This window comes from Arvicanthis niloticus, chromosome 4, assembly GCF_011762505.2.
Source record: "Arvicanthis niloticus isolate mArvNil1 chromosome 4, mArvNil1.pat.X, whole genome shotgun sequence".
In the NCBI taxonomy this organism is placed as follows: Eukaryota; Metazoa; Chordata; class Mammalia; order Rodentia; family Muridae; genus Arvicanthis; species Arvicanthis niloticus.
In genome coordinates, this window is record NC_047661.1 from 2,300,442 (window position 1) to 2,318,731 (window position 18,290).

General features: G+C 40.3%; 1 protein-coding gene across 1 annotated transcript in view; it reads left to right on the forward strand.

The window, feature by feature from the left end:
- The first annotated feature begins 251 nt into the window (after positions 1-251).
- Abcg2 (ATP binding cassette subfamily G member 2 (JR blood group)) overlaps positions 252-18,290 on the forward strand; it is a 101,194-nt gene continuing 83,155 nt past the window's right edge. Inside the window, exon 1 of the mRNA XM_034501402.2 lies at positions 252-488. The gene's annotated coding sequence lies outside the window, so the exon portion shown is untranslated. The remainder of the gene's footprint in view (positions 489-18,290) is intronic.

The following is an 18,290-nucleotide window of genomic DNA, read 5'->3' on the forward strand; positions in this document are numbered from 1 at the left end:
CTGTTGAGGCTGGAGACGCTGCTGCCCAGAGCACAAGTTATAAAAAGATGTCTCTGTCTAGATTTCCTCGTTTCCAGTCTCCTAGCCAGCAGCTCCAGAAAAAACTTCAAAGCTGATAAGAGGGCGTAGGCCGTCTTCAGTTTGAACCCACATTTCTTTCTTGACTCAGGATAACCAGCTAACAGATATTCATTACTTTCATCCTGGAATTAATTGAGGATATTCATTAATTTCCTGGAAGCTAGATTTTTGGAAAGTCTTGACTTTGCCTGTCTTTTGAGGCAAAACTTTTCAACTTTGGGGATTGATAAATCTTTCCTCCTCCCTCCCTGCTTTTTCTCAACTCCCCTGCAAGCAAGAGTGTACATACTCTTAAGTGTGGCTTCTGCGGCAGGCTTAGATCCTAGCTGAGGTCTGTCTCCCGTGTGCAACACTGCTGGATCTCACTGAGGCCCGGGCTGTTCTCCTTTTAACACCTCATAGCTGAGGTAAGTTGTCATTCTTGTTTTCTACTGTCAGAGATCAATCTTAGGACCTTATGCATGGCACGCAAATGACCTATCTCTGAGCTCTTCTCCCAAACCTGTCTTGTTTTTATATCTTTATGCTAAATAGAAACGATTTTTTTTTACTTGTGCATTGACAAATGTGTGATTAGATCTAGACTGTTTACACTTTACTATGTGTATGAGTCACCTGAGGATCTTATTAAAATATAGGATGAGAGCACGGGGGTTTAAGAGTAATCAGAATGTGTTGCACGCATGCATGTAATCAGCAAAGAATGACTTTAATTAATTAAAGAAATAAAAACAAGAACTGGAGATATAGCTCAGTAGGTGGGCACTTGCCTAGCGCCTAGCGTATTTAAGGCCCTGGGTTCATTCACACTGCTACAGGGGACTGGAAATTAAAAACAACCCTGCTGTGAGCCTGAGATTCTATTCGTTTTTTAGTTATTTTGTTTTAAAGACATGGACTCACTATGTAGCCCTGTTTGGCCTCCACCTGGCTATCTAAGACCAGGCTGACCTCAAACTTGATCTGCCTGTCCCCACTTCCTGATGCTAGGATTAAAGGCATGCACCACTGCATTTGCCTAAGAATTTTTAAATTTTACCTAGGGATTGAAATCAAATTCATGTGTGCTAGTCCAGCCAGTATCCTACCTCTAAGCTGTTTTCCCAGCCCTTAGATTCTGCCTCTTAACAACCTCCAGGGGACCGCTGCATTGACTTGCAGTGGTTTGTATTCCAGCCTTCAGTAGCTTACTTAGCTCTCTAAAGATTTTGCTTTTTAAGAATGGGCTGGAGGGTACAGACAGGACCGGATTTGATCGCATGATTAATGTAAAGCGCTGAAGAAAACACAATCAAGCAATATCCGTGCCCTGGTTGTGTTTCTATTCTGATGTGCTGTCTTTAAGTTTAGAAGGTTCTCTGAAAGAGTTCCTGGCTGTAAGCCAGGCTTGTCAGGTTAGGATGTTGGTGTCCCCTGTTACTGTATCTTTGAGCAAAGCCCTTTCCTTCTTCTCCACAAATCACACATTTACTGACCAGCCCGTGCTGCTTTTGTGCCACAATGCCAGAAAGGAGTGGTGGGAACACGCTCAGAAGCCTGAAATACCTACTGTCAGATCTTTTTCAGCAGAAGTTCGCCAAGCATCCACAACATAGGCAAGAGGTGCTTTTTACTCTTCAGGTCAGTCGGGCTTTGAGTCTGGCACTCTCTGTGGCACTGGTGATAGAAGACTGAACTAGAAATTCCTGCTGTTTGAAACTTACCTCATAGATAAATAATAAAGAAGAGGGAAACAAATGTATGAAGCAGTGTATAAAAGGTATTCAGGAAGGCAAAAGGAGGTTTACAACAAAGGGTTAAGGACAGCTATATGAAGGCAGTCTGAAGAGACAGAGAAAGGCAGACGGAGTGGAGGAAGGCATGGGTGCAGCAGAAGACAGGTGTAGATGGGGTAATCACTTTACAGTTCCCACACCCAAGCATTGGTGTTCATTAGTTACTGCTGGCTTATGGCAACAGTGCACACTGCAGTTTAACGGCACCCTCCACAGGCCCATTCACTGTCCTGTGAAATCAGCTCTTTCATCATGATGGGGGTATGTAGTGAACTGTGGGAACAGGTGGGTATTTCCAAGCCTCATATACCACATACATATGCCTCTGGCAAGAAGCAATGTTATGTCAAACACCTGACAATAGCCTTGCCTCCGTTACAAGGCAACGAAATAATGTGCATCATGATGATAGATAAAGTATTCTTTAACTTCATGAAAATAATGCTGGTAGAAGTTCTGCAGGCAAGACAATTAAACTTTTACCATGAGTATGTGATTATCCTTGGAAGGATTAAGAGTTGGTTTTCTTTGGATTGGAAAAGTATACACATTTACTAAAACTAAATGGACACCTGGTCATCCTGGGTAATTGTATCACAACAGTGGCTTAGTAAACTTAGGACACTGCAAGAATGATAGGCAGAGCACCCCAAGAAAAGAGAAAACCAGGTTTTAAGTGCAACTGTATTATTCTTGTACACTGCCACAGCCAGTTTGTGACGTGGAATCGTTGATCAACTCAGAAATCCTGGAGAAAAGTGTTACGGGAATTCACAGGAATTCACGTTACCTTAGCCATCTGATATTTTAAAACCTCCATAATCATGGTGTGCTTTGGTGGACACACAAATATCCTTATGTTCTGTGTCCGTTGTCAGATTTTCAATTAGGAAACATTTGTTAGGTTAATGGCTGTATACTAGGTATTAGATGCCATGTTGTCTATATTAAAAATCTTAGTCTTCTGCTGCCTTAGAGACTGGCATGTCAATATGATTGAGGCTATAATTATCTAGTAATCGTTTTTTCTTTTTTTCTTTTTGTTTTGTTTCCTGTAAGGAGACGAGTTAAACAAGAATTAGGGGGAGGTTTTGGTCATTTTCTCTACTTTTGGTATTAATCTCTGCACTTCTCTTAGGGACATAGTACAGGCTGAGTATCTCTTTATCCAAAATACTTGGGGCCATAAATGATTCAGATTTTGGAATGTGTTCATGTATTCCTTAAACTCTGAGGATCAGACCCAAGTCTAAGGGCAACATGTGTTCACGTTTCCTTGTTCACACACACTTTGCAGTACAGTCCGAATTTTTACTGTGAAGTGTCACAGAAGGCCACTTGTGCAATTTTCAAGATTTTGTTACTCAAAAAATTTCAGACTCTGGAGTACTTAAGTTTTTGGAATTTTGGATTTGGGATTCATACTTGTGTTGTGTCTGTGTTCTCAGGCGTGGAAGGGCATGTTGAGGAGAACCCCACTTAGTGCTCGCCTCCATCACAACTGCCACTCTGCAAGGCCGCCCACCTGCATGCGCATCTGCAAAGCTCAGGCTTTGAATAGTTTCTGGTTAAGTGGACACTTTAGAGGATTATTTCCTTCCCCAAGAGGCTCCCTGAGAGGATCTCTTTGGAGCAGCACTATCCAAAGTATATTTCTAGACCAGCATTAATTGACATGGTGATTATAATTGCAAATCCAAATTCACAGACATTAGTATAATCCTATTAATCAGAATCCTGGTGAGTGGTCTTTTAAATCAGTATTTTCTGTATGGCTTTGTGAGGGGTGATGATGCTGGCACTTGAACCAGGGTTGTAGGGATGTGAGTTCCTACTGACCTATACACCCTGCTGTGGAGCGAGTCTACCCTGTGAATTGTCATTTGCTGAGGTTCATCACATGTAACTATTAATAAATACTTATTTCTATCAGTAGTTCTCAACCAGGATCAATTGTGCATCTTATGTAAGATTGTTAAATAAAGCACACCTTTTAAATACAAGTATCTCCTGTGTAATAATTTTAATTTAAGACTCAGGTTCCACTTGTATCTGTTAATAATCCCCCACCATTCTCATGCTCATGCAAGTAATCCTAATTAAACATAGTGGGACACATACACATCACACACACACACACACACACACATACACACATACACACACACACACACACACAGACAGAGACAGACAGACAGACAGACAGACAGACAGACAGACAGAGACAGAGATGAAAATAGCCAGGAGAAGGAAGAAAGAATTAAAGAATTTGGTAGAGGGTGGGAAGGGGAAAGAGGATAACAAGGAGAAATATAATAAAAGTATATTTTGTGTGTGTGTGTTCAAAATTGAAAAATAAAAGGAATCAATACAGAAAAAGAAAAACTTCCAATATATGCTCCTAAGAGGACTCCCAGTCTCTGCACTGACTTCGGGCTGAGTATTAGGCCTGCTTTGGTCCCCTAAGTTTCTGCCTCCCAGGAGGAGATGTCTTTCTCCCTGTATATGTCTTGAGAATCTCAGTCTCACGATTGCTGTGCTCTTGCAGAGCACAGCAGGTCAGAGAAGTCTGGTTCCCTCTCATCCCTCTACCTTACCCTGGAAGTTGTACCACATTCTTTCTAACAGTGAAGCTGTACCTGCTGGCCTTGAGCTCACTGTTGAATCCCTGAAGTTAGGGTATCCATTTCCAGATCAGTCACACCTACCATTCTGTCTGAACTACAGACTCTTCAGATTTAAGTCCTTTGTTTATTATTATGTCTTGTTTGTGTCTGGTTCACCAAAGCATTTATTAGATGTGAGCCATAGCTAACAAGCGATTTCAAAATAAATAAATAAATAAATAAATATATATGTATGTATGTATGTATGTATGTATGTATTGGTGTAAGTGTCTGTGCAAGTGCATGCCTACTTATTGTAGGTATACACATTTATCTATGTACATGGAGGCCAGAAGAGGCCAATAGGCCCTGTGCTTACTTCTTTGAGTCAGAGTCTCTCCCTGAATGAGAAACTCATTTTCTTGGTAGGATGGGAAGCCAGCTAACCCCAGTTATCCTCTTGAGACTCTGGTCCCTCTCAGAGTGGGGGTTATAGTCATGCATGAGACGTCCGACTTGTTACATAGATGGTGTAATTCAAACTCTGATTTTCACGATTATACAGCAAGCACTATTAACAGCTGAGCCAATTCCATAGTTCCAATTAATTCATTTTAAAATGCTTATTTGGTTAGGTGGGCATGCGATGATACCACAGAGTATGTGTAGAGGTCAGAGAACAACTTGTAGGTGTTGATTCTCTCCTTACCATATGGGTCCTAGTGATTGAACTTTGCTCATTGTGCTTAGCAGCAAGTGTCTTTACCTTCTACGCTACCAGCTGGCTCTCATCAGTGAATTTGTAATGAGGTGATGGCAGTATCTATCATCCTAGAGAGGCAAGTTGAAGATGGACACGCCCCACTCCCAGACCGAATATAAGGGACCCATTATTTCTGTAGATGTGGCTATCTTTTGTTTAAACTATGTTAGAGATTTTCTGATTTTCCAATTGCAGAGTTGAGACTTTTATTAGCTATTCTTCTCAAACTGTTACAACCACTTTCATTATTCCACCAACATGCTGTAGTCCAAATCATGAACCTTGGGGAAAGTGCCCTCATCAATGGCTTTGGTTTAATTGTGATTCGTTTGGGTGATTGGATTCCAAGGGTAGCCTTACACTTGCTGTTTGCTGTTCACCTGACTAAGCCTCCTTAGTGGTGGGATTGTAGATACAGGATGCCACACTTAGCTTTGATGACTATAACCCCCAAGAGCCACACATTCTCAGCTCTTCCTCAGCGATGTAAGTTGACGACTCCTACAGCAGCATGTTCTTAGAATGAGCTCATTCCCCCTGGAGGAGGCCCAAGTTACTGTCTCTGACAGTTGGTACAGATTTTTATTGCTGCCTACAAAACCATCTCACATTTAATTCAGCAATGTATTATTAGTCTTTCTGTTTGAGTAGAAAGAGGACAAGGACAAGACTCGAGAGCTGATGGAATTTGTGGGGAATTTTTGAAGAGTGTTCTTTTAAAAGGGAGCAGAGCAATAAAACAGTTGGAAGGAAATGTGGGATTAAGAGAAAGACTGAAAATGGCTTAAATAAATACCTGCACGTGTATGATGTGCCAAGTGACCTAGAAGACTGAATATTTATAAGATGATGCAGAAGAGAAAGAGGAAAGGGCTGTCACTGAGCAAGGAAAGAGATGATATTAGATGCAAAGCAGCTGCCCTGGCCTTTACATAGAAAGGTAGACTGCTCCTCATTAGAATAAGGTAGGTGGGCACTGCCAGTAATCTCAAAGGTCCCTTTTGCTTCAGTTTTCCCAGTAAAGCAGGAAATGATAGTATCACTCGAGAATGACACACATGTGTGCATGAGGGGCGGAGTTGTGATTTGGAGTATAAATGAATGAATGAATCTGATGACTATTGAGATAGAAAAACAAGGACAAACGATGGCACATAGCAAGACTCTCTCTAAGACTCTCTATCACACACACACAGAGACAGAGACAGAGACAGAGACAGAGATTGAGAAAGGCTAGGGTTAGCCTCCATAAGGTATCAGCTGGATACAAGTGAGACATTAGAATTCTTAACCCTGAATTTAAAATCAGATGAGTCATTATTCTTATATGTTTTCTTGGTTTCATTCAGCTGCAGGATGAAAAAGGATAGAGAAGTTAGTTAGAGTTAGTAGGTTTTGTCTAGAGTCTGCCTAGGTCAAAGAAGGAATTTAGGTGCTCTTAGGGATATGACTATAACAAAAGATTGTGGACTTTCAGTAGGCATGGGAACTAAAGAAGACTGCACAGGATGAAGCACAACGAGGTAGTGGTGTGTAGGTTCTTGTGTGGTGTTGAAGGTTGTTGGAATTGGGTCACTAATGGTGACTTGAAAGGGAAACAAGATTGGGGCTGTCATCCCCCAAGACATTACCAAGGAGAACATTGCAGAAGCAGGGAGGAGTGTAAGGAAGATCATTTGTGTAGTGAGTTACTGAGAACTGAGACAAAAGACATGCTGGAGAGTGACAAAGATGGCAGTGGTCATGTGACTCAGCCAGTGACAAAGTTTAAGGACATGGAATTCAAAGCTGAGATTTGGGAGGATTGTTAAATGGTCCAATTTGGAATGTTAATAGTTTGTATTGGTTTCTTTTCTAGGAATAAGCAATGTCAGAATGTGAATGTCCTAATGCTTTTGGGAAAACTTGCTTGCATAAAGATGTTTTGTGTTTTAATCACCAGAGGGTGCCAGAGTCAAGCAAATGATTCTTCTTCTCTTCATACATGTTTACCATATATGCTGAGTATATACACACTCTACTAGCCCCCTCTAGCCCCTCGAGAACTCCCCCAAGCATACTTCCCCTCAACTTCATGTCATAAACACATACACACACACACACACACACACACACACAAATACTTCTGAAACAAATATAAAATTAGTACTGCCTTATGTACTTGGGTACTTTTAGTTTTCATCTGTAGCTGAGATAATCTATCTTTAAGTAGTGGAAGGAGGCACTGTTAATATTGGGGGTGATGTGTAAGTTAGACTTTGCCACATAAACTAGGACATGTGTTCTTCTCTCCCTTATTCAATATGAACATGAGCAATTAACAATGATCCAACTCCGTACACATCTCCAATTCCTTACATTTTTGTTTGTGAGCCTAGTCGTTAATGGCTCAGCCACCTCTCCAGTTCCAAAGCACTAATTCCTATAATAATTAAGATGAAAACAGGAAAAAGTGGACAAACTGGCCTTCACCTTGAAGATGCAGAAGCCCTCTCCTCTTCACTCCACCTCCCTAACTATTCTTACTATACATTTCATGTTTCCCTTTAGTATAATTGGACTACATTTCAAATAAGAGAGTTGTTGCATTAGAATAGTAATTAGGACATTCAAAACTAGCCTGAAGTATTCTTTAAATTTTAACAGCTTTGATTTTTGTCTCTTATGGCAGTTTTTTTCTGAACTTGTCTTAGTTTTAGATATGCCTTTCATGTTAAGTCATTAAAATCCATATGTTCAGACCCCTTTGGAGTGTGTTTGTGTGTGTGTGGGGGGGGGGCGGCTCCTGCCATGGTGCTTGTGTAGGTCAGAGGACAACTCTCAGGTGTGGATTCTCTAGGAAGAGATCCAGGGAGCATACACAGATAGCCAGTCCTGTGGTTGTGCACCTATACTGGCTGAGTATTCTCCAGACTCCCAAATGATTTTTTATTTAAATATTTCTGTTAAAATTTTTATCTTTTAACTAGTCAAAGCATTCTCTCTCTGTCTCTGTCTCTGTCTTGCTTGCTTACTCGCTCATTCTCTTGGGTTGTTTTGTTTTGTTTTGTATTAAAACAGGGTTTCTTTGTGTAACAGAGCCCTGGCTATCCTGGACTCACTTTTTAGACCAGGCTGGCCTCAAACTCATAGAGTTCCACCTGCTTCTACCTCCTGAATGCTGGGATTAAACGTTTGCTTCACAGTGTCCAGGGCAGTAATCTCATTTTTTAAATCCAAATCAAATCAAGTCTCGGTTGTATCATCCCTTTGAAATGGCCTGCATGCATGTGGACTACCTACCAGCATCCTCTGAGTAGCCATCAGGGCCATTTTTCTTTCTGTATTCTTTTTGCCTTCGTGTACCATCTTTCACCATCCCATCATGGGGTTATGCTAATAGGAGTACATGCAGAATATAAATGGGCTTCTGGGGAGAATATTTGAAAATAAACTAGAAAGTCCTGGGCACTGTGACACATACTTGTAATGCCAGCAATGTGAAAGGTGACATAGGTACATTTATTTCTTTTAGCTTTCTAATAGTTGTCTTTAACTCGGGAACCACAAATGCTTTTCTCTTTGTGTATTTCTACAGATGGTTACTTCATTACATTGTATGGTGCCTTTCAGCTGTAATACTGGTACTTACTTGTACATTCTACACAAAACAATGAAATATGCATCAAACCCAAGACTAGCCTGGGCCTCAAACTCAAGACTAGCCTGGGCTACCTAAGGCCAGCTAAGCTAAAATGAGACTTTGCTTTAAAAACAAAACAAAACAACAACAACCCAAAACAACAACAACCCAAAACAACACACACACACACACAAAAAAAAAAAAACAAAACAAAACAAAACAAAACCAAGGGATTTTTGTGATTTTGTGATGTCTCATCTATTAAGATCATGTATGGCTCTTCCAGAGTATCTGTGATGCACAACTGCATAGCTACAACTCCAGGGAATATGGTGTCCTTTTCTAGCCTCTACAGGCACTCACTGTCCTTACACTCACAAACTCACACACACACATATACATATAACATTTAAAATAATAACTTAAAAAAATAAACCTATACAACACAAAACAAAATCACCATCACAAATAAAAGAAAACTAAGCTGGTATTTTGTGATTTGTTTTCATCCTCTTTAATAACATATTGGATGTTTAATATCCTTTTCACCAAGTCATATTGTAGTGTTTAGTATTGGTTGTCAGCTTGGCAAGATCCTGAATAACTGTGGAGACAAAAGGATTTTCTAGAAGACCCACCATAAATGTAGGTGACATCATTCCATAGGTTGGTCCCAGCTGAATAAGGAGAAACCAAGCTGGGCACCAGCATCCATCTCTCTCTGCTTCCTGGATGCAGATGCAGTGTGATCAGCAGTCAAATGCTCCTGTTTCCAGAACTTTCTCTCCATAATGCAATACAGCCTCAAGCTCAGAGACAAATACACCCTTTCTTCCTAAAGTTTCCTTTAAGTATTTTATCATAATGTAAGAAAAGTACCTAATACACATTTTTCTAATTTCAGTAAGTGGATATTTAATTTGCATGCAAATTAACATTTTAAACTAAGAGACTTTCACACAGTGGTGCTCATGGGCACAGTGTGTAGGTTTTCAAAACAGATATGTCTCTAAGAAATAAGTAAAGGACTTATCACTAAGGCACAAATACAGGTAATCCTTTCAGTCCTCTTAAAACCCAGGCAAAAAGGCATGGATAATTAGTGAAAATAGCAATTATCAGAAGTTTCTGTTTTGTCTTTAAGTTATCTGTGGCATTGCTGTATTGCTATATTTTCGATTCCTCTCCATCTCTCTTCCCCTCCTCCCTCCCCCTCTCTTTTGCCTCCACTGCATGCGAACACTTGCCATTTGTTTAAATAAACAAACTTTGCTTAATCTTTTTACTTTACTTTTATTTTTATTTTTACTTTATTTTATTATATGGGAGCACTATGGTACTGGAAACACAAATACCCGGTGGCCTATAGTCTTTCCATAGAATTGGCCTATATGTGTATCATTTGTTTCTTTCCACATCCTTTATTTTGCTCTCTTTTCTCTCTCTTTTTTTCATGAAAATATTTTGAGAATTTGTGCATGTATAATTAAAACATGAAATCTCACCTCTCTCCCCAACTCACCCCTCATATCTCTACCAACATGTTCCCCTCCCAACAACTTCAATAACTTCTCCTCCTTCTCCTTCCCTTCTCCTCCTCCTCTTCTTCCTCATCCTTCCCCCTCCTTCCCTATCTCCTTCTCCTTCCCCTTCTTCTACCCTTTAAGCCCACTTGGTGCTAGTCATATTTACATGGGTGTGGGGCCAACCACTGGAGCATAGGGATTCTTCTATAGGGAATTACCTTCCACTTCTCAATCTGAATGATTCAGCTAAGATAAGGTCTCAGCTATATAACTCTTCCAGGAGTCTCACCAATATTTTCAATACTAAAATTACTACATGGAACAAGTGCCATTTCTTTTCCAAGCCTTACATTTACCTGGACCATATGTGGAAGAAATGAGCTTGGTCTAATTATAGACCCCTCTATAGTCTACTGTTCAGTGAGTGGCAGTCACTCTGGAATTAAGCTTAGAGTTTGTGGTGGTTTGAATTTGCTTGGTCCATAGGGAATAGCATGTTAGGAGGTGTGGCCTTGTTGGAGGAAATGTGTCACTCTCAGGGTGGGCTTCGGAGGTCTCCTATGCTCAGGCTCCACCTAGTGTGGAAGAAAGCTAAAGCTGCCTTCAGAAAGAAGTCCTTTCCTGGCTGCTTTTGGATCAAGAGTGTAGAACTCTCAGTTTCCTCTCGAGCATCATGTCTATCTGGATGCTGCCATGCTTACTTCCATGGTGATAATGGACTGAACCTCTGAGCCTGTAAGCCAGCCCCAATTAAATGTTGTCTTTTATAAGAGTTGCCTTGGTCATGGTGTCTCTTTAGAGCAATGGAAACCCTAACTAAGACAGAATTGATAGGCAGCCTGTTCAATATAACACAAAGTGGCTTTGTGGTGGTTTGGATGAGAATGACTCCCATAGGCTCATATATTTAAATGATGAGATTCTAGTTGGTGGAACTGTTTAGGAAGAATTAGGAGGTGTGGCCTTATTGGAAGAGCTGTGTGACTGGCAGTCAGCTTTGAAGTCTCAAAGCCCACACTAGGCCCAGTCTTGCTTTCCTTCTCTGCCTCCATCTTGTAAGTCAAATATGAGCTCCCAACTACTGTTCTGCCACTGTGCCTGTCTCCCTGCTGCCATGCTTCCTGCCATGACCATTATGGAATAACTCTCAAAATCTTTGGCAGGTTCCCAGTTAAACACTTCTTTTAACAAGTAGCCTTGGTCATGGTGTATCTTCAGAGCTATAAAACAGTAACTAAGACATCTTCAGTTCCAGGATGACAACACACAGCTCAGGTTGGATGCAAGTTTGCCATGGGTCTCAAGCTTTCTGAGATGGTATACAAGCAAAATTCACCCCCACCTCCAAAACAACAACAACAAAAAAGTTTTAAGACAAGATCTTCTTAGTATCCCCAGCTGAACTGGAATTTAGTATATATCCCAGACTAGCCTCAAATGTGTTATTCTGCTCTCTCAGTCTTTTGAGCACTGGGATTACAGACTTGTGCCACTACAATTGGCTTGTCATTATTTTATTATTATTTTATATACAACTAGTAACAAAACAACTACTGCTAAGAAACAAATGAGCAAACAGAGAAACCAAAACACCCTTTTGTCTCACTTAGAATTTTTTTTAACTTTTTGATTCGTAAACTTTGTGATTTAAGAAAATGACAGGTATGCATAGCTAAAAATTAAAACAAAAATTTAGTTTAATTCAGTGATCTAAAAGTTTATCTTCAGAGACTGATTCCTTTACGTTGTCTTTGAGTCAGAGTCATGATGACCTTGATATACTCACAATACTGACTTCTGCCTCTAAGAGTGTTGGTAATGCAGACACTTAAATACTCCACAAATAGAATCAGCAAGATAGTGCAGTAGATAAGACAACCAATCAGAAAACCTGAATTTGATCAGCAGGTTTCACATTGTAAAGGGAGAGAATTGACTCCCGATGGTTGTCTTCTGACCTCCACACATTTGTTTTAGCTGACTTTAAAGAACTGACCTATACAACTAAACACCAAGGAACCATAAATAAAGTTATATGACTGCATAAAGTTGTTTTGGCTAAGGACAATGGTTCCATGAAATTTTGTTGTCTAGAGCTACCTTCAGAATTTTCATTTGTGTAAATTATTCTGTGATGTTCATTTGATGGTGAAATCACCTAAGGACCTAAGACTGTGATTGCATTACTTCCTTCTGAAATCTCTTTGATTTCAAAAGATGAAGAGTGACAATTAGGGATTTTTCATCTACAAATTCTACAAACTTTGATGCTGATACTTTTGATGTTTATACCTGTATATGACAATATTACATCATAAGCATCACTTGACCAACATTGTAAAATATTATTGATTGGAAAACTCATCCCAATTTTAGTGATATTAATATGGGAGAAAATTTTATATATTTTTCAATATTTTAATTTAAGTTTTTTAGTTTTTGATAATTTTGTACAAGTACTACATTTGTCATTAAAATATACATTTTGGAAACAATTAAATATAGTGAGTGATTTTTGATATGGGACAATTCAAGTTTCTTGTTTCTTCTACCTGACCTAGAAAGCTTACCAGCTTTCAGATTACTCAAAGTTGAAGTTAACTTTATAATGAGCAAATGAAATGTAGGTAGAGATGATAGGAGGACACCCATAAAAATGATGACACTCTGCAAGCGTTCACAATACCACTGTGATGCTCTCATCCATCCTTTGCTTAGGTGAACAGAGAGCAGAAACATGGGTTGAGCTTCTGCCACTCCCTGGCTACTCTATCCCAGGATCACTGAGTAAAAATCCCTGACCTTGTTTTCCTTTCTGCAAAGCAGGAACAGTGGTGTTCGCTTACCTACTACTGACTGGAAGAGTTTTGCTGGTATTGTTTCTTCACCGATTTCTTTTTCTATTCCCATGGATATCAACCTAGTGCAGATTAAACTCATGACAGTTGTTAGTGTGGGTTATTCAGTGGTAGCAAATGCACCGACTTGGTGGGGCATATTGTGAGAAGGAAGCTGTGGATAAGGTGAGGAGCAGCAGATTAATGGAATTCTATGTCCTCCAGTTTACCACGAGCATGAAACTGCAGCCAGGCACATGGTTCCTATAGTCCCAGATAACAAGGAGGCTAGGCATAACAAAGTGGGGTGTAGGGGACACTGGAGAGATGGCTCAGTGGTTAAGAACAGTTGATGTTCTTGAAAAGGGCCCAGGTTCAGTTCCCAGAGCCCACATGTGGGCTTGCTACCAACTGAACCTCCATTTCTAGGGAATTCAGCCAATGCTTTCTTCTGGTCTCCTCATACAGCAAACACATACATTTAATATACACGGGCACAACACTCTTATACATAAAATAAATGAATCCAAAATATTGTTGTTTAAAGTATTTTTTAAAGTATTTTTAAAAGGGAAACAGACTAAGACTGTTTAATGAAGAGACATGCACTTGGATTGGTATAAACAACATGGAGACCAGCAGAACAGAGAAATTAGGTTCAGCCTGCTGATCTCTTTCTCCTACCTCCTAGGTGTATCAGCTTGGCCAGAACCTCGGCTATCTCTTCTGTTAAAAGGAGGATACATGCCTTCAATCCTAGATTTCGAGGAGGGTGTACATTGAATGGTGTAAAGTATTTTGAAAGTATTCAGTATTCTAAGTGCACTATAAGAATTAGATATTTTTATTAATAACAAAGGATCAAAAAATGCATTTCATAAAGTAATTCATTCCAGGACATCAATCTCTGCTCATGGAAAAAAAAGTGAGCAGGTTTTCTCAAAATAGCACAAAAATTCAGTCCTAAAATATAATGGAAAATACCACTTTGTGACAACACATGACCCATAAGCCAGACAGTCTCTTTTGACAAATTCAAAGTAAGGGTTCTTAATGACACTGCTATAGGTTTAAGTACAATCATTAAACACATACACACACACACAGAGCAATACTATATGTGCATGAGATTCAGGCTGAGTATAAGATATGAAAGCTGAGGGAGGCAGAGGCTAGTGCACAAGTGATGTTCTGTAATAACTGTCCCGTGCTCTTATGCTTGTAGGAACTATTATTTGAAACTAAGCAGGGTTTTTTGTATGACCATCTTAGTTGGGGTTTCGATTGCTGCAATGAAACACCATGACCAAAAAGCAAGGAAAGGATTTATTTGTTTCCTACTTCCATTTCAGTGTTTATTATAGTAGGAAGTCAGGACAGGAAGTCAAACAGGGCAGGAACCTGGAGGCAAGAGCTGTTTCGGAGGCCATTGAGGGGGTTTGCTTACTGCCTGGCTTCTAATGGCTTGTTCAGTCTGCTTTATTATGGTACTCAGGAGACTAGCCCAGGGATGGAAACACCCACCATGGCCTGGACCCTTCCCACCATCAACCACTAATCCAGAAAGTGCTTTACAGGCTTGCTTACATCTGATCTTCTGGAGGCATTTTCTTTTTCTTTTTCTTTTCTTTCTTTCTTTCTTTTTTTTTTTTTTTAGATTTATTTATTTATTTATTTATTTATTTATTTTTAGTACACTGAAAAAATTTATTTGTATTATTTGAGTATACTGTCGCTGTCTTCGGATACACCAGAGGAGGGTATCAGATCCCATTACAGATGGTTGTGAGCCACCATTTTTTTTTTATGGTGCCAAGGTTCAACTTTGTGCATGACTCCTTCACTCCTGGGCCTTCACCAGCCGATGAGGCTGCACCTTCCCCAGTGTCTTCTGGCCTCTCGAAGTGCTAAGCCTCAGCAGTTTTTCATGACCCTTCATGCCTTCAAACCCTGTACTAACTGGGTGACTCTTACAATACCAAGTTAGGCTGCCAGTGCTAGGCAACCTCTGGAACACAGCATCAGTGTGCTCTTAAAAAATACATCCCAGAAGATTTCACCTCAATAATGCTTGTCTCTTCCGAATCACTGCTTATTTCTTAGCTCAAGTAACCCAGCAAAGCAAAAGTTTCACTTTAGTAATTCTGGTGTTTTTGTTAATCACAGTTGATTCTCCCACCCCAGCTAAAAATAACTACCAAATCTTTAATTCAACGTAACAAATGACCCTGATAGAGGCTTTAAACTTTCCTCTGAAACTTGACAAGCCAGGCCTCCATCATCTGCATTGCCCACAACATTTTTATCTTCCCAGCTCCTACAGAACAGTTCACAGGCACTGAACACTTAAAGCCTTTTCTTGCCCTACATTCTGAAGTCCTTCCACAATACTCTCCAAAACATGGTCAGGTCTGCCAGAGTAAAAACCCTACGATTCTTTTCCCAATTTGTCTTAGTTAGGGTTTCTGTGTTGCAATGAAACATCATGATGAAAAAGCAAGTTGGGGAGGAGAGGGTTTATTTAGACTATGCTTCTGCAGCACTGTTTGTCATCAAAGGAAGTCAGGACAGGAACTCAAACAGGGCTCAAACCTGGAGGCAGGAGATGATGCAGAGGCCCTGGAGGGGTTTTGCTTACTGACTTGTTCCTGGTCCTCCTAGTTTGCTCAGCCTACTTTCCTATAGAACCCAGGCCAAGGGTGGCACCACCCACAATGGGCTGGACCCCATTAATCACTTATTATGATAATGCCTTATAGATTTGCCCACAACCTGATTTTACAGAAGCTTTTGCTTTTTAACTTAAAATGGATTCTTCTCTCATGCAATACATCCTGGTCACTTTCCCCTTCCTCCTCTCCTCTCAGCTCTCCCCTCCATCCATCTCCCTTCAGAAAAGAGCAAGCCTCCCTCCATCCATCTCCCTTCAGAAAAGAGCAAGCCTCCAAAGGACAACGACCATTTAAAAAAAGATACAATAAGCCTTATTCAATAAGACAAGGCAAAAGCCCTTGTTCCACAGAGGTTGGAAAAGGAAACTCAACAATAGGAAAACAGTCCCAAGAGCAGGCAAGAGTGAAAGACATGCCTGTCCACAGTTAGAAGACCCACAAAGACACCATGCTAACATCCTACAATGTATATGGGGAGGACCGGGTGCAGACCCTTGCAGTACCTTTGCTTGCTTCTTCATTCACTGTGAGTCCGTATGAGCCCTGGTTAGTTGATTCCTTGGGCCATGTACTCCTGATGTTCTCCATCCACTCTTTTACAATCTTTCTACCCACTCTTCCATGGAACTCCCTAAGCTCTAAGGGGAGGAACCTAATGAAGGCTCCAAGTTAGACCTTCTCTCCTAATGGTGATGTCCGACTGTGGGTTTCTGTATCCACTCCTACCTGCTTCTGGAAGAAACCTCTCTGATTATTGTTGGATAAGGTACCAATGTATGAGTATACCAGAATACCACTAGGAATCATTTCATTGGTTTTTTGTTTGTTTGTTTGTTTTTAAACTAGTCATGTTTTGTTTTACCCTAGTTTTCTGGGCTATCAAGTCTCCAGTTTCTGGCCCTTCAAGCAGTGTCAGACATGGGATCCCTGCTATAGAATAGGTCTCAAGTAGAATCATACATTGCCTGGCCATTGCCCCAAGTTCTGTGCCAACGTTGCCCCAGCACATTTTGCAGGCAGTCTGTACTAATTGCAGGTCAAAGGTTTTGTGGCTGGGTTGGTGCTCTTTTTGATAGCCTACAGAGTATCCTCCCACACCAAAAAGACTAGAATTTAGGGGTGAAGGCTTCCTAAGGCAACCTCTTCATATTCAATGAGCTGTGTGGATGCTATTTTCAACAATGTCTGTCTGTGTGTCATTTCTGTATCATCTGTCTGTCTATGTGTGCTGATAAACCCCAGCTCCCACCCTAGTTTGCACAGAGCAACCCTGGAGGCATTTTTAATTGAAGCTACCTCTTCTCAGATAACTTTAGTTTGTGTCAAGTTGACATAAAACTATCCAGCACAATGCCCATGTGGGCCTCCAATGAAACCCCATTATTTTGATTGTGTGTGTGTGTGTGTGTGTGTGTGTGTGTGTGTGCTCGCACGTGCTTAATTCTAGAATTTTACAAAATTTTTTAAAAAGCAAAGAATGAAAGAAAGAAGGAAATAAAAAAGAAGAAAGAGAAGAAAGGCAGTGGGGCAGGTGTCATCATAAGCAGGGGTAAGGGATTCATGGCTAAAGGCCAGCAGTCCTTATTACACCAGTATTTCTTATGTTTTGAGATGCTTCAAGACACAAAGAAGTTGAAGTTTTGTGGAGGAAGATGGAGCTTGGCCTTGTGTGATTTCCTTAGATCTTGAAAAGGGATTGGTCTTTGATCTCTTATCAAATTCCTCCTTTGATACTCATGGATCTGAGAGACCTGCAGATATGCAGTAGAAATGCTGGCATCTGTGCCCACTCAGACCCATTCCTCAAAATCTACATGTTCATCCAGGTCCACAGTAATCCATGTTCACAGTAAACATTGACAAATACAGACTCTCAAGTTCCCCACTCTGCAGTCTTCTGGTGAATAACCTGACTTATTTGACAGTTCTGTGGCTTAGACCTTGGGATGGGTAGATTTTTTTTACTTTAGTGTTTATTTTATCAATGGGGGAATGTGTGCATGGCAAGGCACATAAGAAGGTCAGAAAACACATTTTGAGGATGAGTTTTTCTTATACCATGTAGGTGGTGGGATTGAACTCCGGATGTCCTTAGCAGCAAGTGCCTTTCTCATCTGAGCTATATCAGTGGCTTCCCATTGAATATTTTTCATATACTTTTGGTTAATTTATTATGATCTTTTGAGAAATGTGTGTTTGGATCATCTGCCCTGATTTTGATCCAATTATTTTGTTTTATAGTCATGGTTAAGTTTCTTATATGTTAATCCCTTGTTAGAATGACTCCTTTATGAATATTTTCTATTTCTTAAGTTATCTCTTTATGTTGTTGATTATCTCCTTTGCTGTGCAGAGTGTGTCAATTTGATAAAGCCTTAGTTATTGGCTTTGCCCGAACTTTAGGAAAT